The sequence below is a fragment of the Lissotriton vulgaris genome, chromosome 5 (assembly GCF_964263255.1).
Source record: "Lissotriton vulgaris chromosome 5, aLisVul1.2, whole genome shotgun sequence".
Classification (NCBI taxonomy): domain Eukaryota; kingdom Metazoa; phylum Chordata; class Amphibia; order Caudata; family Salamandridae; genus Lissotriton; species Lissotriton vulgaris.
In genome coordinates, this window is record NC_141693.1 from 1,418,266,695 (window position 1) to 1,418,290,144 (window position 23,450).

Here is a 23,450-nt window from a genome sequence, read left to right on the forward strand (position 1 = left end):
CACTCAATACAATTAAACACCACAGTGGGCGCGTTTGTCACCCCTTGGTGCTACTGACAGACCCTTGTATGCCACTGGAAGAGGACGGGTGTTTATTATTACCCACCTCAATGGGGTGCCTTATCGACCTCTGAAGGATAAGAGGAAGAGTGGACCAATCGTGACTAAAACCAGCCACCGAACAACGTTAATGTGGGGAAACCTTATTTACTCCGAATCCATTACCACGAGTTACGTTTACAACGGGTCACTTACCACGCAAACGTCTTTTCACCGCGGGCACATTCCACGAACGTCTTTACCACGCAACGCAAGCTTCATTCCTTCCAGTCTTCGTTCCTTCGTCCTGCGTGTATATCATTAGGAGAAAGGGACAATAAAAAAAGGGGGCGGGGGTGGGTCCCCCCCCTCCCCCCCTCCCCCCCCCCAAAAAAGCGGAATTTAAAAAAAAAGAAGAACTTTAAAAAAAAAACGCTATTCAGTGCCAAAGGAGAGAAAGGAAAGTGCCTCAACAACGACGTGGCGTGTACGTCAAAATAGAAGTCCTATCTCTATTTTGAAAGACGTGTTTTGACGCTGGAAACGTTAGAAGTATCGTAACGTAAATATGGCGGTGTACAATCGTGCGTGCTCAAATGCTGCATGGTAAAGCGACTTGCCAACTAAAATTCTCGTGGTAATGCCATGCGTGGAACTTGTAATCGTGGTAAAATCATATATTCGTTAATGTGAGGTTTGTAAACTGGGACCGTGGTGCACCTGTCGACCACTCTGCTCCTTGCACTAACTTTCAAAGGTGCACTACCCCGAAAACACATTTACTAACACGTCTACCCGTGAGGAGCAGGCCATGGGCAGGCTACAGAGTCATCACGATAAAAGGTTTAGTAGGGAACACCGCAGAAGCGGGCAACCATTCGATTTGTTGTGACCGAGATATCCCTCAACACCACCAGCAGTCGATCAAACGATGGGCCAGCACGTAAAAGCAGACTCCATAGATTCCACAAGAAAAAGTAACGTCATTGTGATTATACACGGTAAGCGCATTTGAGAGTAATGCAAGCTTCCGTCGCGTTTTCGGCACTTCAATGTGCGCGTGCTGTGCTAATGTCACCTTTTGACATTGCAGTTGGCTTTAAGCGTGACATGCCGTAGCCGACCAGCCAGGGCTTCCTGAAACAGCACGCGAGAGGTGCTGACTGCTGCAAACCACAAGTGATGACTGTCAGCAATTTACCTCAAGTGGGGCGGCTTCACTAGGCCTGCGCCCAGCCACCTCTTATCACTAACAATCGCTCGTTATCTACACACAGCTTGACTCTTGCACAGGAGAAAACCCGAACCAGCAAACCGAGGGCACCTTGCCACACAGAACACATGCATGGCAGCTTAGTATGTGTACGTGAACATGCGAGCACAATATATTCAGAAATTTGTGATCGCAATAAAAGAAAGCAGAATGTGAATGAGTATTGGACTAAGTATGCACCTTTATCTGGGCGTGCCTTCCTTTGTAGCAACAAACATTGCTCAAAAGTAATATTCTTCTGCGTACTAAACAAAATAATTCGTTTGGACGTTTCTACTTGCAGGCGACAGGCTCATAGATGCGATTAAGGGCATTAATCATCGTGCCTGGTCTCTAGAGGGGTTGTGGTTGGATGTGCTTCGATTCGGTACGCGTTTAACCCTTCAACCAAGGGCCTCTGCGCCCTGGCATTGCCCTAAAGATGTATGCCGTGTAGTGCCCGAAACTGCAATACCCGAGTATGAATAGGACCAGCTCATCATTCGTGGCTTCTTCCAAGGGCCAAAACGTGCACTGTGTTAACAGTCGACTATCACTTTAAGTAGTTTTTTTTAAAATCACTGCAACCCCACAAAAAGATTCTTGGACTGTGGAACATGGAGGGTCATTATCCACTGACAAGGTGAAGGGGAGGAGATCAAGGGGCACAAACTATTAAAACCTCACCCATGCCCTCTATTGAGAGCTAGTAGGGAATAATAGGACAGTGAGTGGCAAGAACATGAAGGTTATCAGCTGAGAGAACAATGTGGGCACAGGCCAGCTCACAAGAGAACACGTTAAGAAATTGTAGGCAGGGATATTTAAGATGAACACATATATGGGGAGAAAGTACACGGAATGCACCCTGACCAGTGCAGCGTGAGACCAGCCCAATACGGGAACTCACAGAGACAAAGACATTGTATATTGTGTTCAGATGTGCGTGACAAAATAAGCCACACAGGAGTCTAGGGGCAGGTGGAGCTGTTGGTCATGGTATGAATATGCTTAGTCTGTTGCCCTCGAATTAAGCTTCCCTATGATATGAACAAAATAAGAGTAACAAGAACTGGACAGCTCCTGCAGCTTGATTGCTAGGATGTCCAGGTGCTTTAAGCATACCAATATAAAAATAAAAAAAACAGTTTCATGTGTTCCATAGCCACATTTTCCTCGGAAATTTAAATACGGCCCTTAGGGCTGGGAAGACCACCTTCAAATCATACAAGTTCGTGTAGAAGGAGGATTGAGATCAATCATTAAAGAGCTTATGGACCATTACAAGCTGTAAGTCTGGTTGACTGTACTAACGGACCGGCAACTAGTTCAGTCTCCACCAATTGAGGCTGTAGTAATGTCAAATGCAGAATGTCATGGAATTACCATTACGCATGGCGCCGGAAACCTAGAAATATCAGAAACCAGTATGCGGCCAGGGCTGTGCCATAGTAAGATTAAAGAGCTCATTGATACATTTACTTTTTGGGGGAGGGAATATTCAAGCAGACCAGTGTGCAGAATGTATTCTTTAACCTTAATTATTCTTGCACAAAGGACAGAAACCCTAGATCCAACTATCAGAAGAGTTTAGGCCAAATTACTTACACAGTTCCCTTGGTATGCAACCCTTATTGTAAACTGGTGCAGTAAATTTGCCACAAACGTCTGCAGCTGTGTAAGAAATTTCAGTGTTACATTCAGGCCACAGGTTGTCAGCACCTGTCTAAGCAGGAATCACAATCCTAGCCACGGTAAGTCACAAGCATATCCTAAATTAACCTGTGCTCACCCCTTGGTAGCTTGGCACAGAGAAGTCAGGCTTAACTTAAGAGGCAATGTATAAGTATTCGTGTAACACTTCAAACAGTAAAACATTGAAAACCCCACACCTGGTTAGAAAAAGCTTAATCTAATGAAAACAAGACCAAAATGACAAAATATAATTAGTAAAACCGGAGTTTAGAATTTTGAAAGACTAGACTGAAATATAGTGCTTAAAAGCATAAAGCGCCAACCAGGGCTATCTGGTGGCAAGAGACCGGGTAGAATATAAAAGTTGAGGCCGAGCATGATGGAGCGCAGGTCGGATGCAGGTACCAGCCTTCACCTGCCTAAAAGTACTTTAGTTGCATTATAGTGAAGGACACGTTGCAGGGTGCAGTTGAAGCGATGTCCTGTCTTCGGAGAGGAGGTGAAGCAGATGAAGCAGTCAATCCACACAGGTAGGTGGCGATGCGTCAACGCCAACTTGTGATGGAAATAGAGTCTATGCACCTCACAGTTGGTGATGAGTTGGAGTCAATACCCGCAACAGCAGCGACGTGTCTGCAGTGGAGGAGATATGCTGATTTCAAGTTCTCTGCGTCAACAGCAATGAGTGGATTCTGCTGCAGCAGCACTTTAAACCCACTTCCAAGGGTCCAGACTGTGTGGGCACAGATGGCAGTCACATTGCTGAGAAAGGAGAGTCTGAAGTCTTATGTCCCTGTGGAGTTCTGGACTTTTTGGTTCCGTCCAGAGGTGTCAGGGAACAACACCCAAAGACCCCGGAGTTCCACCTGCCTTGGTGCACAAATGAACAGAAACACGGGCTTCTCGATGGTGGCGTCAAAGACCAAAGGTTTATTACTGCAGGGACACAGAAGTCACAGATACTACACACGGGCAGTAACTAGGAGCCTGTTCGATTTGTACAAAGAGGGTTGCTCCTTATATACTGAATTTTAAGCTAGGGGCAAATTCTTTACATGTAATACATTCCCAAAACCTTTGTGTCTAAAACAATAAATATTTGGCGTTACACAGGAACCGTCGATAATATCTGAGGCCAAACATTGCGAAGAGAGGGGTTCCCACTAGTTTGTCACAATTCCCCGTCAATATTGCATTCAGGACCCGGACCGCCTCATCGTAAAGTTCGTTACCTCCCCCTAATAAAGATTCAGAAAGAAAGAAACAGAGCCAGGTGTGGAAGATAGAAAAGTGGGATAAGGGATGTTTGTGGGTTGTAAATGGGCAAGGCTACCGGCTTCAGCCGCCTAATCATGATCAGGACAATGGACACGAAGACCAGTTTGGCAGGACTGGCCTCGAGCAGGGGAGGCAGCCTTTGTCGAGTCATGCAGCTACAGCGTGATCTGGTTTAAGGTGCACGTGTCATGAAAGAGGTGAATCTCCGGCTAAGGTTACGTGTCCTTAATCGAAATTAAGTGATCAGAGGTTATTGCGTATGTGAGGGCAAGAAACACAAAATGGCGGCCATGATCTAAGATGGATGCCGTGGGTAGATCAGAAATGTGTTTATAAAAGGAGTGCTCTTGCTCGTAGCGTAGCGAAAACACCAGGATATACTAAATGGATCATTTGCGGTTCGCTGATACCAATATTATGTATTTCCGACAAACTTGAAAACACGGGTTCAAATCGTCACGGAACCTCAGACCCTCCTTTTGCCCTTACATAGGCAATTACTCAGTCTATGTCAGAATCTAATTCTATGCTCATCAGGTCAGTGACATGCTGTTGTATCATCATCCTTTCTCGTGTCTTTTCTCCAAACGCAGGTGGTTTTCTGAGACAAGTTGCAGCACAAAGACTACACAGAGCAGGACCACACTGGATAATCAGACAACATGAGAATAGGAATACTAAGATGACACCAATGACCATCAGAACCTTCCATCCCCACGCTGATATCAGAGTCCAAAACCACTCCATGAAGGACCAGTTTCCCTTGTCTACATGTATGGAGTCGGAAATCTTGTGTAGCTTAGAGATCGCCTCAGACTGTTGGAGCATTATTAGGAATAAAGACACAGCAGCTCGATTGGATCATTCTGCATACCCCACCTCGATCTGCAAGTATAACGTCTAGAACCATACGGTTCTGCAACGTCATGAGCCTATCCGCCTGAAGCTCAGCTGTCAAGTTGCTAAGGGCACCAGCAGTTTCGGTAATAGTAGATTCAACTACCCGTGTTAGCTGACGTATGTTTCTACTATTGGCCATAGGCCCCCAGAACGGAAGGAAGCCTTTGAAGAAGTCTCCAGCTTCCTGACCAGCGGTATCTTCCTTGCTGAAGACACCTCTCGCTATTCTGGTTCTGTGGTAATCAGATGAAGCAGTGTATGTCGGAGGCAACAATCGAGCAATATAACATGATCCTGAAAAGTCGGCAGGCAACCATGTATAAGCTCTGTCTCGACAAATGAAGTAGGTACCCCTAGCAGTGAGAAAGGCAGGGGAAGAGTTAGCCGGAAACACATAAGTCTCTACGCACTCACTCCTCCCTAGCTGAGCTCTCGGATTTCTCCCGTTACCTTGCAAACAGACCTGACCTCGGTGAGGTACGACCCAGATTGGAGTTGAGCTTTTACGCTTGCTTTCTCCTAAACTAAGGCGATACTCTGAAGTATTCCAACTTAAATATACTCGCAATTCGTCTCTAGGGTAAGATGGAGTATTATTGACGTCCTTGACCATGTCAATAATTCCCTGGACTAAGGCTTTGTTGGCAGAGTTATATTTAGTGGAACGTGGTGGACGTGGAGGATAGGTTTCAAGGGCATAAGCAAAGATGGTTTGGAGGGCCTGAAATGATCCATTGTAGCTGTAAGGCAAAACCAGATAGGGAATACCTTTATCCATAGTGTGGGGTATCAAGCCACACACCCAGCAGTTTGTAGTGTTAACTACCAGTTGGTGTTGGTGCAAGAGCTGTACAAAAGTGTTGTTGGTGAATTCTGAGCGTCTGGCTTGCTCATGTTCCGGAAACGAGTGAAAAGAGTGTATAGAAGAAACAGTAGAAGTGGCAGGATCAAGGGGAGGTACTGTAGTAACTGGCACAAAAATCAAATTTATACTAAAGACGATTCCACCCACCAATGTTGCTAAAATAATCAAGAATGTAATGGCACATTGCATCAAAAAGCATTTGCTATGAAGAATTCTATTAAGTCTGTTTCTGCGAACATAAATCACATTTTCTCGTTGCAGCGCAGGAAGCTCCATCTTCTACAATCCGCTCGCGACCACTGATGATGTGTACGTAGATGAAAATGCCTCTATCAGCCCTGGGAGTTCCCAGAACCAACAGAAAGATCGACCTTGTGTCAGACCCCTGCAGATTCAAACTAGGCACACAGCCACGACCCTACGGCTACCCAGACGGCAAGGCAATTTTAAAAACAATAAACAATAGCAAACTTCCTGGCTGAAGGCAAAAGTTCAATATATCAAAATCACAATATGCAGTTGCCTGCTTTATTTGTCCATTTTACGGCTTCTTAAGTTATATCTCTGCTTCGCTGGTACTGTCTGATCGGAAAATAGTGTATCACTAGCAGCTGTTGCAGTGTTTAAGTTCGCAGGTAGCAAAGTTTCTTCTGATGCTGGAGACAAATGTTCAGTGTTCAAAGGAGTCTTTTCAGGAGGAGAGTCAGGTTTTGAAGTGTCAGTAATCAATTCGGCATCGCTGAAAGAGATGAACTTCGGTGTGCTTTCAGATTCGGAGGCACCAATTCCCTTCTTTACCCAGTCGTCGTAAGGGAGCGGCAAAGGGACACGCTTAACATGTGATGCGTGTACCCAGTGCTTGCGGCCAGCTACACGAACTGCTGTCCTCGTTGCCAGTAGGATTTGGTAGGGCCCCACAAATCTCGGCTGAAGGTTCTTCGTCCTCGCGAAGTTCTTGATGACAACGAAGTCTCCCGGTTTCAGCTGATGCCCTGGACTCTCCGGAGGTTTTGGCAAAGCATCGAAAACCTGTTGATGAATAAGACTCAATTTAGCAGTCAAGTCGTAAAGGTAGTCTATCAACATAGGATATTCTATGGAGCAAAATTCTTTAGGCCTTGGTACACCCCAGATATTTGCCGGGCGACCAAAGACTATTTCATACGGACTAAGCCCTATTCTAGAATGTACCGTTGCTCTCGTTGATAACAAGGCCAAAGGAAGTGCGTCTGGCCAGGCTAAACCTGTGGATGCTTGTATTTTAGCTATTTTCAGCTTGAGGGTGCCATTGTAACCCTCCACTAAACCAGCAGACTGGGGATGGTTTGCACTGTGAAATTTCTGTTTCAGTCCTAGGCCGGCACACACACTCTGCATAACTTTCCCTATAAACTCACTTCCGTTATCTGACCATACAATCCGTGGCATTCCAAATCTAGGGAAAAATTCTTTGAGAAGAATTTTGGCAGTCGATAGGGCAGTGTTGTCCTTTAATGGATATGCTTCTATCCACCTGGAAAAAGCACAAACTACCACCAGGACATACTTCAAATTATTGCAGCGCTCCATGTGAATGAAGTCTAACTGAATCACTTCAAAGGGGCAGGAAGGAGGAGCGAAATGACCAGCTGGAGTTGGAGTTCACTTGCCAGGATTATGCATCAAGCACACCATACAATTTTTCACCACTCTCTCTGCACACTTACTGATTCCCTCATTCTTCCAGACCGGAGCTAACATCTTACATATCCCTTTAGAACTTATATGCGCTACTCCATGCGCCATCGTCACTACTGCAAGCACATACGCATCGGGCAACATCCAACGCTGCTGTTCTGTCAAATCAATCCAACATCCATTCGAGTCCAACTTGCCCGTACTTTCTCTCCATACAAGTTTCTCTTCCTCAGTTGCTTCTTTCTGAATCTCTTTCACACTTTCCATAGTATCCTCGCACATTCCAGACTCAGCAATCCATCTTGCAGACGTAGCAACATACATTCTGCTCATCGTGTCTCTAGCTGTCTGTTTAGCAATTTCATCAGCAAAAGCATTCCCACGACCAACATCATCCGTGATTGCTTTATGAGCACTGCACTTCACAATCGCAACTTCAGTCGGCAAGGTTAGAGATTCCAACAAGTCATTAACTAGCTGACCATGTTGGATCTTAGTCCCATGGGACGTAATGAAACCTCTTTCTCTCCACAACCGGCCAAAACTATGGGCCACGCCAAATGCGTACTGACTATCTGTAAACACATTCACTCTCTTTCCCTCAGCTAAAACGCACGCTCTCGTTAGAGCTATTAATTCTGCAGCTTGGGCAGAATTCTGACTCACTCTTGCAGTCTCCACAATCGTCTTCAAAGTCGTTACTGCGTAAGCAGCAGTCACATCACCATTCTCCAATTTAAAACATGACCCGTCCACATACAGCGTACCATCCGGATCGGATAACGGAGTATCTTTCAAGTCAATGCGTCCTTTTGTCTCTTCCTCCGTTTTGAAACAGCAATCATGTGGCTCGGAATCACTCGACTCTTGATCAGTCGGCAACAGTGTTGCTGGATTCAATACATTACATCTTTTGATCTGAATATGACTCGCTAGTAATGTCAGCTCGTAACCAGATAATCTCGCACTAGTGAGGTGTTGTGTCTTCGTTCGGTTCATGAGTGTATCCACTGCATGAGGAACCATGACCACTAGCATGTTGGTCATCACCAAACCAGCAGATTGTCGGATGGAAGCCGCAGCTGCCGCTGTAGCTCTCAAACAACTAGGCAACGCTCTGGCTACCGGATCTAATGTTGATGAAAAATACGCAGAAGGGCGTTGTTTATCACCAAACTTCTGTGTCAGAACACTCAACGCGCAACCTTCTCTCTCGTGAACGTAGAGCGTGAATGGCTTACTGTAATCAGGTGTACCCAATACAGGAGCTGAACACAATGCTTTTCGTAATTCAGTAAAACTTTCTTGACATTCATCAGACCATGGCACCGGACTCGGAACATTTTTCCCAGTCAAAGCTACCAATGGTTTCGCTAAAAGAGAAAAATTTGGGATCCACTGCCTACAGTAAGAGGTAATACCTAGAAAGGCACGTACTTCTCTCTGTGTGCGTGGAACACTCATCTGTGTAATTGCTTTTATTCTTTCTGGGGTCAACTTCCTTCCCTCCTTTGACAAGAGATGACCTAGGTAGGTCACTTCTTGGCAGCAGTATTGCATTTTGGAAGGAGACACCTTGTGATTCAAATTAGACAAATGATGCAATAGGGAAATTGTAGCTGCTTTGCAAGTTTCCTTGTCATCGGCAGCCACTAGAAGATCGTCTACGTACTGTACTAGGGCAGAACCTGGAGGAAGAACAAAAGAATCTAACTGGCTTTTTAATGCTTGACTGTAAATGGATGGACTCTCACAATAGCCTTGTGGAGCGCGTTTAAATCTGAAACTGCGACCTCCTAGACAGAAGCCGAAAATATCTCTACTTTCTTCGGCTATCGGAATGCTGAAAAAGGCATTCTTTAAGTCAATAACTGAGAACCATGAGGCTGTAGCAGGAATCAATGTTAGCAAGGCAGTAATATCCGGAACCACAGGAAACTGCGGGACTACAATCTTATTAACTTCTCTAAGGTCTATGACAAACCTATAAACTGGAGGTTTTGTAGGATCAGTTCGTTTCAGAATCGGCAATACAGGACTGTTACAGACATTTCCTCTAGTTTCTTCAACCACACCTTTCTTAATCAAATCTTGCACAATCAATAAAAGTGCACGCTCACCTTCACTAGATATTTTGTATTGAGGAATTCTTGGAAATTTTACATTAGTTTTCAAAGTTACCACATACGGTGGAATTTCTAGGAGCCCTACATCATTAGGACCAGTCGCCCAAAGAGAATCAGGGAGTGAGCGTAGCTCTGGCGGGAGTGCATCCATTGACAAGTACATCGGAGAGGTGATATTTTTACCCAACGTAAGCTGTACTCCTTCCGGAGAACAGTACAATGTCGCATATAGTCGTTTTAACAAATCTAAACCAAGCAGATTTTCATTACAACCTGTCGTCAAAATCAGGGGTGCTTTCAATTGGCACGGTCCAACAGAAATAGACAAAGGACCAGATATCGGGTTGTAAACAGGGGCGCCTGAAAAACCTACGGAAACATTTGTTGAGCCGGACAAAGGTGCGCCAGGGAGTTTCGCATGAATGATAGAACTTTTTGCGGCACCAGTATCCAACAGAAACGGTTCGACTACACCTGATGTTGCTACTGCGACATAAGGCCCACTCTGATCCACTGGAACTGATACTACTCCCTCTCTCTGTCCATGGCTGTCCTAGTACCCATTTTGCTGAAAACCCTCATCTACTTCATTATAGTCCTCAACAAGATATTGTTGAGATCTATTTTGCTGAGTAGATTGTCCATTTCGTTGATCAAAGTGATTGGAGGGACGATCATTCGTTTGTGGAGGCATAGCACCTCGTCCTCGACCTCTAGAATTCTGCACAAAACCACCACGACCTCTCTGAGCTGCTGCTGCATTATTTTGCGCTAAGATCGGACATTCATTTTTATAGTGACCCTCTTTCTTACAGTACGCACACTGGTTCCACTGGTATTGAGATCTTGATGAGCTATAATCTGTCCTTTGGTACGAACCTTGCTGCATATTAGATTGATTCGTGCGAGGCGGATACGCCTGCTGCAAAAGAACTTTAGTTTTTAAATCTTTCGTTTTCTTCTCTGATTTTTCCTTTTCCTCTTTATCCCTATTTTCGTAGTACTGTGCAGTCGCAAGTATTTGCGCTGTTGTAGATACAGCCCACGCACTTTCTGAGTCTTTTAATTTATTGCATAATTCAGGTAACAAATTATGCACAAATTTATCAACAAACAGTCTTTGCCCTCCTTCTGTACTCATGTCCTGACCACTATGATCTACAAAAGTCTCTTCAAACCTCGTGAAGAAGTCGGAGACACTTTCGTCTTTCTTCTGCCTGCATGCTGACAGCTTGTCCCAATTTACACGCAATGCTGGCATCAGAGTCTTCATTAGATCAATTATTCTACCTGGAAGATTAGCAATTAGAGGTTCGGGTTTCGCGCCACCTATTTGCTGACCATCTGCTGCAGTGATAGCTGCCCAATCACCACCTAAGGCAGCTTGATGATCCTCTCTACGAATTTTAGCCCACACTGGTTGCGGAACTACATTACCAAACAACATATCGATGTCGGCTAAGTTCATTATACAAGCCTCAACTGTCTGTGTTAATTCCTTGTAATATCCAGCAGGATTCTTGCGTGGATCTGGCAAGGCCTGTTTCACCGCTAACACTTCAGCTCGCTTCCATGGAATGTGTATCCACACTCGTTGGAACTGTGCTGGAGCAGCTGCAATACCAGCATTATCATCACGTGCTATTGCTTCGCGCCAGATTGGAGGAACTTCCCTCATAGGATATTGGCGACTTAGCTTCATTTTACCTTTTTCTAAATCTCTCGGCGGACGAAGAGATGGATCATTCCTAAAACTTAAAATAAGTTCCATCGCTTCTTTTATATTCTCACCCACTATCATTCCAGCAGCGAACTCTTTTTGAACTTTAATTAAATCCTCCAAATCTGATTCAACATCATCTTCTTCTATTTCTTCACGTAACAACGAGCACATCTCATCAAAGACATACCGTTGCGTTGGTTCCCCCCACTGCATAAATGTGTCTAGCACATCTCTCGTACTATATCTTCTACTCTTCGAAATCCATCTGAGAGCCGTGGAATCTAAAATTCCCCGTTCCTCAGTACTTGGAAGCTGACTACGTCTCTGAACTGAATCAGGAGTAGGAGTCTTAATTAAAGTTTTATATAAAGGAGACAGTATATTAGTAACAGAATCAGTGATTCTTCGACGAACAGAAAGTGGAGTTAGCACACTCGCAGACGTAGAGAACGCAGTAGAGGTAGGAATAGATAACGGAACAGTAGGAGTATCGAGAAAAATAGTTTGTGGAACAGTAGGTACAGATGTAGGTATAGAGGCTGGCAGTGCAGGAAGAGGAGGAGCTGTAGGAACATTCACATTCATCACAGGAGGTACGGGAACTTGATTCTGGGGGACAGGAGCAAGAACACCAGGTTGTCCAGCAACCGGCAATTGAACATTCGGGACAAGTGGAGCCGTAGCACCTTGTGCATACGGTGGAGGTGACCGTAACAGATAAGATAACAGAGGATCGTTTTCGGAATCCTCCAGTATCTTAGCCATTTTCGATGGCAAGGCAGGATAGCACTTGTCAATCGCTAAGTTATGTTCTCTAATGGCTACATCTATGGCCTTCTCACACTCGTTAGCCTGCAACTGTTTAGCCGCTTGCTCTAGAGTCAACTCTTCTTGTTCTTTCTGTTCTTTCTTCAACCTTTTCATTTCTCTCTGTTTGGATTCTTTTCGCCAGTAACGGAAAGAATCAAACATTGCCGGCCGGGCTTTCTTCCTAAACAATTTCGCTTCTAAGTTGTCGAGAATCTCGGGTTCAAAACTACCATGCAGTGGCCAACTAAGGACACCATCCTTCTTACAGTAACGGACCCATACCTCATTATAAGTAGGGCTCCCGGTTTTCCGTTTTTACGGATTTCTACATATAAATACAGACGGAAATCTATATTTCCTTTGTCTGTATTTATATTTAGAAACAGCAAAATACTAGAAAACGATCCCGCGCTCGAATCCAGAGTTCTCTCCAGGCCCCCTTCCTGCTGCTGGAAATTCCTTCCCGGGCGCACGCACACAGCCAGCCGCACCACAGTACTTCACAGGTCTTTTGAAAGACCATTTATTTGTTACTAAGGCTTTATTCTTTCACCCCAACGCACCCGAGTCCTACGGTCCCAGGCCACATACAGTGCACGTTTTAAGCACTTAAATTCACAGTGCTGCAGCAGGGCATCCTGACACACGGCTTTTTTAAAACTAAAAGAAGATGATTTTTACTAGTATAAGGAGGTAATGCAGTTGTGTTAAAACTGTGCCATAGCTTTGAAATGTAAATGTGTTTATGTTGTGTGTTTTCGCGCTCAGTGTTCTCAGGTCCACAAACAACCACAGCCATTAATGCAGTTCAGCTACAAGGACAATTGAGGCCATTGGACGTTAACGATGTCAATAACTCCTCTCACTGCTCACGATCTTTTGGAAAAGGTGCGATATTACCATTGGCCCCATCTGTGAAATAATTAATACTTTTTTGATTATTCAAGCTTGTTTCTTGTGTTTCCTCAAAAGAAAAATATTGTTTTGATTCATGTTATAGAACTTGAACCATGTAAAATGTACAATAATTTGGTATGAAAAGCATCTAATTTAGAATGATTAATGTGAGATCATTACAAATGTAGAAAACATTTGATAAGGTTTTTCAACCTTTGATTGTATTTTATACATTAAAATAATGATGTCCCGCAACATGATGTTGAATCTATGTATTTAATTAGTCCCTTATTTTCGAGCGCATAATGAATGATCAGGTCTCCTCGTAATGAAATATGAGATATTTAAACAAGCACAACTTCTGAAAAATAGTTTCTTGGTATCTTGTGACTCATGGGGGGGGCCCTGGAGGATATCCTTTCCTGTTTCCTTGCGACTCGCTGCATTAGGTTTAAGGTCAGTGTAGAAGAACATACCTTGCCCATCAGAAAGTAATTTTTGTTGTGCGTTCGGGGGATGCGCCTCTGCATCTCTGTACATTTGCCTGTTCGTTAGCTCCCAGCTCCCATTTATTTTTGTATTTCTTGAAGTGCGTCTCTCCGTTTCACTCCACAGTTATGCAATGTTGCACAGGCGGGGTGGCGAACTCTTCCAAGCCGTGTTGAGCGAGCACATTTCAGTACAATGAGGTATTGCCTAAAGAGATGTCAATGACACACCCAGCAATTGAAATCCTGGGTGAGGAGGGGTTTGCTGAGAGAAACAATACTGTGACAGATCTATCCTATATAACCTGCTCCGGTTCTTGAGAGGACAGGAGAGTCTCTTCCCTTGCTGAGCTTTCAACCACCACCGCACATTTTCTACACAGCTCTGTCAGGCATCAGGTCAACAACCCTACCCCACATCTCCCTCCACTATAATGTCTGCGTGTGGAGCCCACACAGGAATATGCAGTGAGTGGCGTAGCAAATTTGCCATAAGCAAGTAGGAAGTTGGAACCCTTTTGGTCCACAGTTTGGGCGGTAAAGTGCAGCTATAGTGGGGCCCTAAGGCTCCGGTGCCACTGCACGTGCTGCACCACCGATAGCTGTTCGTCTGGTTAATATTTTGTACCACCCCCATGATTTTCTTAACTTTGCCTTGCATATGTAAATATTAACTTTACATTTCTATGGCATGAAAGTCTCATATCACCCTTTGCAATGTAAATGGTCTAGCCCCTTAACAATCACTCAGTGGTTTAATTCATAGTTAATGATGGAACACATCATAACTCCCTCAGAGGCACGTCCGCGTACCACAGACTAAAGAGGGAGAATGAGGGGCAGATAGCTGGTTGCAGGGAGGCGATCGAGGGGAGGTGGAAGGAATGTCAGACTGCCCAAGACAGAGGTAATGAGGGAAAGGTAAAATGTGAAGTGCATGGAATAATAGAAAAATATTGCATTTATGTAAGGACAGCATCTGTTCTGTTAACCAGATCAGGTAATTTTTCACCCGAGGAGTTCTGTCTATATTTTAAATTTGAAAGTGCATGTACTCTATCCTAAAGTGTTCTTATGGCAGAACTGAGAAGCACAGGTACTCTCCTTTTCAAATTACTCAGTACCGGACCATTTAAAGCACTGCTAAAGCCACAACAAACCCTTAGTTTAAGTGAGTGCATGTGTGCATTGTCAATTTAAATAAATGTGGAAAAATACTAGCTGTAGCATCGTCTTTTACTTGTGGCAAACATAAATTTGGATAAATACAGAAAAAAAGCCCAAAAAATAAATATGGATAAATACAGACGGAAATGGCAAAAAAATAAATACCGTAAAACCGGGAGCCCTAATTATAAGATATAGGACCCACGCCATGCTTACAATATAAATCATATAGGGGAGTCCCAATCGGAGGAACCAGACATGAGTCCTCCAATCGTGAATCACTGTTGCAACTAAAACAAGACAACATACAGTTTTTCCGACTTACCATTTTCAGTCCGGAACACAAAACAAACAAAACACGGAACAAATATGCGCACTCGAACCAAGAACTTAGGCCTACCAAAACGAACTGATGTATCGATACCCAAACTAAACCAAATAGATTATCGTAACTAGAACAACCAGTGATAATCTTACAAAACCAAACCAAACCAAGAACCGATCAAGGATTTTAACAATCCTCACAAAGTAACCAGCTAGCTATCACTAAATACTTAACTGAGTCACTGAAGACGTCACCAAGGAGAAACCCGTCACGTTTCGCCGTACTAAGGACTGCACCTCGGGTCCAAGACAGGGCGACGGTCAAGGCAACGGCCCACTGCAGCCGTCCTGAACGGGAAACCCTCGTGGAAGAGAACTTCGGGCCACTTTTGCGATATGCCGGGATCGATGAAGTGGGGCGCCTCCCTCAGGAATCTTCACACAAAGCTTCTCGAACTCTTCAGGCTTTTGGACCGGTACCGAATGACGTCGCCCCACGTTGGGCGCCAATTGGAGTTCTGGACTTTTTGGTTCCGTCCAGAGGTGTCAGGGAACAACACCCAAAGACCCCGGAGTTCCACCTGCCTTGGTGCACAAATGAACAGAAACACGGGCTTCTCGATGGTGGCGTCAAAGACCAAAGGTTTATTACTGCAGGGACACAGAAGTCACAGATACTACACACGGGCAGTAACTAGGAGCCTGTTCGATTTGTACAAAGAGGGTTGCTCCTTATATACTGAATTTTAAGCTAGGGGCAAATTCTTTACATGTAATACATTCCCAAAACCTTTGTGTCTAAAACAATAAATATTTGGCGTTACACAGGAACCGTCGATAATATCTGAGGCCAAACATTGCGAAGAGAGGGGTTCCCACTAGTTTGTCACAATTCCCTGTCAATATTGCATTCAGGACCCGGACCGCCTCATCGTAAAGTTCGTTACCTCCCCCTAATAAAGATTCAGAAAGAAAGAAACAGAGCCAGGTGTGGAAGATAGAAAAGTGGGATAAGGGATGTTTGTGGGTTGTAAATGGGCAAGGCTACCGGCTTCGGCCGCCTAATCATGATCAGGACAATGGACACGAAGACCAGTTTGGCAGGACTGGCCTCGAGCAGGGGAGGCAGCCTTTGTCGAGTCATGCAGCTACAGCGTGATCTGGTTTAAGGTGCACGTGTCATGAAAGAGGTGAATCTCCGGCTAAGGTTACGTGTCCTTAATCGAAATGAAGTGATCAGAGGTTATTGCGTATGTGAGGGCAAGAAACACAAAATGGCGGCCATGATCTAAGATGGATGCCGTGGGTAGATCAGAAATGTGTTTATAAAAGGAGTGCTCTTGCTCGTAGCGTAGCGAAAACACCAGGATATACTAAATGGATCATTTGCGGTCGCTGATACCAATATTATGTATTTCCGACAAACTTGAAAACACGGGTTCAAATCGTCACGGAACCTCACCTGAGACTTCAATAACAAGGAAAGCCAGCAAGCCCTTGGAGTCACACTATGGGGTTCTGGGTTCAAGTAATGTGGGTCCAGTCCTTCTCACCAAGGTCAGGAGGGCAGCGAGTCAGTCTGGCAGTCCCGCAGAGTGGCAGTCCCTGTTGTAGCACATCAGTCCTTCCTGGCAGAGTATCCACAGGCCCAGAAGTGTCCTGAAGTGGTGGTGTGTGAAGTTCAGTACTTATACCCAGTTTTGCCTATGAAGTGGCGGGAGACATCAAAGACAGTTGAAGTACATAGAGTCCCTGCCCTGCGTTTCCTGGCTACAGACTCGCTACACTGGGATATACAGCCCTTTGTGTGGGGAGAGGACACAGCCAATCCAGGTGTGTGTGGCATTGTCCAGTTCCTACCTACCATTCTGCCCAGGATGGCCCAATCAGGATGTGGACGGCTCATCAAGTCACATCTAAGCTTACTTTGTGTGGCTATCTAGAGGGCATGCACAAAGCCCAGCTGTCAACCACCCCAGATGTGTATTCAGAGTAGGGTAAGGTAAATTTATTGCACAGTTAATTAAAACTCACAATTTAAAATACATAAAAATTGGTTGTCAAACATTTAAAAATTATTTGTGTAGTTCGTGTAGTTGGTTAGTCAGTTAATGTACTTCATTTGGGTCGAGAACCCAAGAGTGCACAGGGCACTGTCTGGCTATTACTCATTTTCATCTTTTTGTGCTTCCTTAATTCTTTTTGCCACTGCGTCGAAGTATTTTGTAGTTCTGCAGTTTAGTTGGGTCTCTTGCGGATTGAAACACAGTTTGACTGCCTGTCGGCAGGATCTAATCCCCTTCTGATTCCATATTTCACGTAGTAGTGTTCTCCTTAGGTCCATTAAACTGGGACAAACACATTGTGTGGACTAGATCTTCAGGACCTGTATTGCAGGGTCGGCAAGATTGGTCGTCCTGAATCCTCTTCCATGGAGCCAGATGAGGGAGAATTGGCAGAATGCCGAATGGCAGCATTAGGAATTTTTCCTTGATCTTCTGTTTAAATCCCTGGTCTAAATACACTTGAGGCTTTAGAGTTTTATAGTCATTTAAGACTATCCATCCATGTGCCCTTTTTGCCAGCGTTTCTTTGTCAGCCAGCAGCGATGTTATTTTAGTTGCTTTTGTTACTAGTTTTTTAAAGTTTTTGTGGTCTACTGGGCTGTTCCAAAGGCCGGTCAGCTCGAGATTTTCTAGAGATTCCGTCAGATACTCTCTAGCGTGTGATCGTTCTCGTCTTTGCAGTTCAGTCCAGAGGTGGGAATTTAGGGTGCCTGGCTCCGCGTTTCTGATCTTGTGCCAGCATTTTATGAAGCTGCCCCTTCTTTCCACTGTTTGCTTTTGTATCCCAAACTCCAGACGGATTTGCGCTGATGAGTCAAGTCACATCTAAGCTTACTTTGTGTGGCTATCTAGAGGGCATGCACAAAGCCCAGCTTTCAACCACCCCAGATGTGTATTCAGAGATAGGCAGCAGGTACCAAATGGCTAAAGTAAGCAAATGCCAACTTTCTAAAAGTGCCATTTTCAGAATTACAATTTAAAATCTAACTTCACCATAAGTTGTGATTTTAAATTGTGATTCCAGATTGATTCCAAGGTCTTGGCAATTGGAAATAACACTTCTAAAAGGTAATAAGGTAATTCCAATGTTGTCCTATGGGAGAGATCGGGCTTTCTGTAGTGAAAAACACATTTAAGAGTTTTTCACTCTCAGAACATGTAAAACCTAAAAGTACCTGTCCTACTATTTAAATACACTGTACCATGTGCTTGGGTGGCGTTGTAACAACCGCATTGTAATGCCATGCGAATTAATGACTCGCGTTGAGTCATATTCTGGGTGGTAGAAGACCTTTACATTGCGGTAAACACACGGCAATGCCATTACAATGCAGTTGTTACAACAACCACATTGTTACCCCGGAAAGCCATTTATACGCAAGTCATTACATCGACTTGCAGTAGATGGCGCGCTAACATTAGGAACAGTATAGTTTACTATTCCAACACCTTCCCTACTGTTACTTTGGCTGGAGTTGGAATAGTAAATGATACATTTCTAATGTCAGCACACCATCTACAAGTCGATGTAATGACTTGCATAGTAATGGCATTGTGTGTAACAACGTGGTTGTTGTAACAACCATGTTGTAATGACTCGCGTTGTAACAAGTCATATTCCCTTGGGCTGCCCAGGGCCTACCTTGGGGGGAGGTATATCTATTAAAAAGGAAGGTTTGGGACAGGTCCACAAAGCAGTTTAAAACTACACCTACAGACACTGCAATGACCGCACCAAGACATACTTGAAGGGCTACTTAATTGGGTGGCACAATCAGTGCGGCAGGCCCACTAGTGAACACAACAAGATGGACCAAGTGAAGAAACGTAACCACTCACCCTTAGTCAAGAGATCCAGGTTTAATCCATCGTTAGTTCTCATTATGCCCCCCTCCTCCCCAGTTTGGACCCATCCAAATCAGTTTTGACCCAGTACAGCTCAAACTGCCAGAACTGGATTGGAAACAAGCAACCTAGGACCGGTTTTGGGGTATCACTCCTCATCAGCCAGGCTATCTTGAATAAAGTGGCACAACGAGCAAGGGACCCCATGTTCCATACATTTAATTTACAGGCCCTGAGCACATGCAGTGCAATTTATTAGGGACGTATAAGTCAATTAAACATGCCAATGGTGGATTAGCCAATGCTACCATGTTTTAAGCAGAGAACACGTGCACTTTGTGCACTCTAGCATTGCTAAACAGTGCTAGAGTCCTAAACAGAGCAAAAATGATGTCAGCAATACAGGAAGTCTAAAGGGAAAATGTCAGAAGAAACCACGGCAAGAATGCAAGGTCTAACAACCACCCATTGCTGTTTTGGCCTAGTGATAAGACCCCGGCCAGAGTCACCATTTTGACTCCTCTGAAAGCTGACAAAATGATAATCATATTGATCTAGTGTATAACAGATTCAACCCCACTTTCCCTTTTATAAGAAAAACTGGGAAAAGCTATGACTCTTTTGGCAAGCAGGAGCCACTCTCACCGTCACACATGGAAATCGACTGAGGGGGAAGGCACCTTTAAAGTGGTGACAGCATGTGATATATATTGTACAAAAGCTGCAAAGTGACAGCGCAGGCACCGAGGATTCATAGCTGATCAGAGTAAAGGGACAGTTGAGGACAGCATTTGCAACATGTATCCCTTCCTTTAGAGGCATGCATCCACTGTGGCGGTGTGAAGAATTGGTACTCCAGCAGTCTGGGCCAAGATAACAGTGACGGAAATAGGTCAGCAAGGTGTAGTGAAGTTATGTTCCTTGCAACATGGCCACCTTTGGTCATTTATGTTTTCACCTCCTAGGACTCAGAATTCCTGTGTGCATTGTACTTGGTATCGGAGTGTTCCACTTTTGTCAATTGATGGTCTGGTCAGCTGGCAAGGTATAACGCTCTGCTGTGCATTCCTAATAAACCTATCTTGTAACCTACAAGAAGAGCCCTGCTGTTTATGAATTGTACTCACAACACAAGCCTACTACATTCAACCATTCTCTGGCTGCTTTAAGTAACCAAATAGGTTTCCCAACATTTTCTGGAAGAAAGAAAACCGAGAACCCATTACCAATGATTGCATTAGGATGCCTTCATCAAGTGTCAAAGAGGATGAACAGTTCTTGCATCAAGGATGAATCCTGGGTGAAAGTGAGGTGTGTGTGTGTTTCAGGGAACAAAAGCACATGTCAAACTTTACAACTGTACAATATGGGGAGATACGAAGGAGCAATCACATTTTTCAATCGGAGTAAGCGGATCAGGGATAACGGTCAAGGAGTCTACAGCAGAGATCAAACAACTGGTAGGCTCTACTTCAACCACTGTGTCTTGTGTACTGCCAAGATTCGTCCTGAAATTGGTATCCGAGACATGCAGTCATCATCCATTTTCACTTCATTCTACAGAGAAGTATTTTGCTCAGTTTGTCAGCCTTCTCCCTCTCATCAACATCTGGCACAGTGTGAATGAGCTCGAATTCTGGACAGAAACTATGAGCAGGAGAGACATTGTATGACTGGAGTTTGAATCAAGGATGCCAAGAGGAGGACAATGGCTCCACAGCTTTGGTGAACTTTCCTTTGCCATTTGGGAGTCCTCTCAATCAAACACACAAAGGGTGAGATTAGTGTTCAATCGTATGGTACAAAATACTGGAGTCAAAACAGGAGGCAAGTGGATTCATCCAACTTCTGATCCCACTATGCAACGCCTTTCTCAAACAACTGTACCCGGCAAGGGGATGAGACTCAATGCAGGGGATGCAACTGCTATGACACCAACAAAAATGTGGTTCTGAGGGCGTTAGGTTACCACTGATAAATGCCCCTCCCGGTTGCCTTGTCAATAGAATCTAGGGAGAACAAAGTGTCTGGTTCTTTTGGAAAGATATTAGTTTGCTCCTCTGTTTTTATCCTCCTCTTGCTGAGTTTTTTGACATAGTTAGGACTTGCAAAAGAGGAAGGTTGATTTTATAGAGGATCTCGCTTTCCTAATGGGCAAAGAATTGTTCAGCAGCTCATGTTTCCAGCTCCAATAAGCAAAAAACTATTTCTAAAAATAAAATGGAACATTTTATAAACGTGGAAGCAAAATTTACCCAGTGTGCACACTCGATATTTTTTCACGGCGTTGTAGCTGTGGTGACATAACACAATCATTCACTATATGACTATTCATACAATTTACACTTAACACATGGCTCACTCAATGCACCTTCGCCAGTTAGAAGAGCAACATTCTACCTAATGGAAGAAAAGTGGAAAAAAAACAGCAACAAAAATATATAATGAGGCAGGGCAACAATCATGTGCGACGATGTAGCTTTCAATCTACACCAACGAGTAGGAAACATTATAAATGGCAAAGAGGAGGTCAAGTCTATTTTGTTGCATTTTCTAGAACCCCAAACAAGAGACAGAGTATCCACAGACAGAGACATGGGGTATAAGACTATGTAATGTGTAATACGTAGAAGAATTTAGTTAATTAATTTCAGCGTGTATATAACAACGTAGTCATATGATCACAATAATGTAGCCAAAGAGGGGTGGAAAGTGATTGTCAATTGGAAGAGAAAATCGCATAAATAAAGCTATCCAAATACCTTGTAAGAGGTGCTAGAATATAATGCATAAAGGAGGTAGCATTTAATTAGGGTTCCACTTACAAAGTAAAATCCTGGCATATTCCTTGCAATCTGAATGGTATTTTTTTTCTTTTTCTTTTTTTTTTTTAACAACTTCTACAGCAGGGCTTGCTGGGGAGGCTCTCAGAAGAAGATTTAGCAGACCAGATTATTTAGTATTCTGTTGAAAATCTTGCAACTCTTCACAGTAGTGACAGCAAATGCTGTGAAGCGCAACAAGCACCGACACTGGAAAGTTACAAACAGAGAGGCAATTCCAACCTGGTGTAGTGGAGATCTTTCGTGAGGGGGGCCTGGTAAAGACGACTCTCTGTGAGAGCCCAGCTGATGATCAGATGGTGTAACCCAAGAAAGAAGAGCTTGCAAGAGTGAAGCGTGAAGGTGAGGGTTTCAGAAAAAAGTATTGATGGATTTCTGATGAGATGAACCCCAAACAGTCAGCAAAATGTTGCAGATTTTTTACATGAAAATTCATGTGGCTTCAAAAAATAAATTTTCTATGATGGAGTCTTCATTCTGATCTACAAAGGTAGTCAACACAAGTGACTGACGTCTACTCTGTTTTGGAGAATGAATCAGCATTGCTATAGTGATCTGTGCACTAGTCTTCTGAGTGCGCAGATGGTCAAACAGGTGATGGGGCTATTTAGTTGAGCACTACTCTCCTGTTCTGCAATCTAACGGTGGCCATGTTCCTTCACAGCAAAGTGCTGGTGGAGAAAGACTGCACTGCTGTACACTCCTTTCACTTTATTCTAAGATATCATGAAGAAAAAAACAGTTTCTGCGCTAAGCATGCACTAGTAAAGGGCATTGCTAGGTTAGAATTGGAACTGCAGCATCATCTGGGGGGTTTTCCCGACCGCTCATTTAAGAATTTAATGGACCCAGCAGCAGTGCTTTCTTCTTGGACTTGACAACACTGGGATTACGTTTAACCCCTTCCATGCGGTCGCGATTCCCCTGGTGTGCTGTAAACAACACTAACAGGGGCGGGCCGTGACGAACCCCAGCCGTCATCAGCACACGAGCACCGTAGTGCATGACAGCTGGGGTTCGTCATCAGCATGGAAGGGGTTAATAACACGTTTGAAGATTTAAAAGCTGGGTTACATAGATTTAATGGAAAGCTGGATAGACTGTGGGTAAAAGTTGATCACTTGACTTGCATGGCACTTCAGCTTAACACACCTATCCCTTTGGTATGCTTCTTTTGGAAATCCCACATCTCTTTATACCAGTTATCTGACAAGAATTGTGACCGCATTCGAGGGTCTCTCCACAGTTAACTACTGACCACCAAGTCTTAACAATACCATACAATGGGGTTACTTGCTTTACTATCCAAAACACTGACTGCAGGTGCAACTCTGCTCACTCTTAAGATCTAGACCAGCATCCACCTTAGTACCATACTAGGAACTCTTAACTGAGCTCTGCATAAAGAAAAATAACATATTTTGACAAATATGTTTGAGGACAGTATGACCATAA

The 23,450-nt window shown here is 44.1% G+C and overlaps 1 long non-coding RNA gene across 1 annotated transcript in view; it reads right to left on the minus strand.

The window, feature by feature from the left end:
* The window catches only part of LOC147712676 (uncharacterized), a 242,309-nt gene that overhangs the window by 30,370 nt on the left and 188,489 nt on the right, over positions 1-23,450 (minus strand). The gene's annotated exons all lie outside the window — the stretch shown is intronic.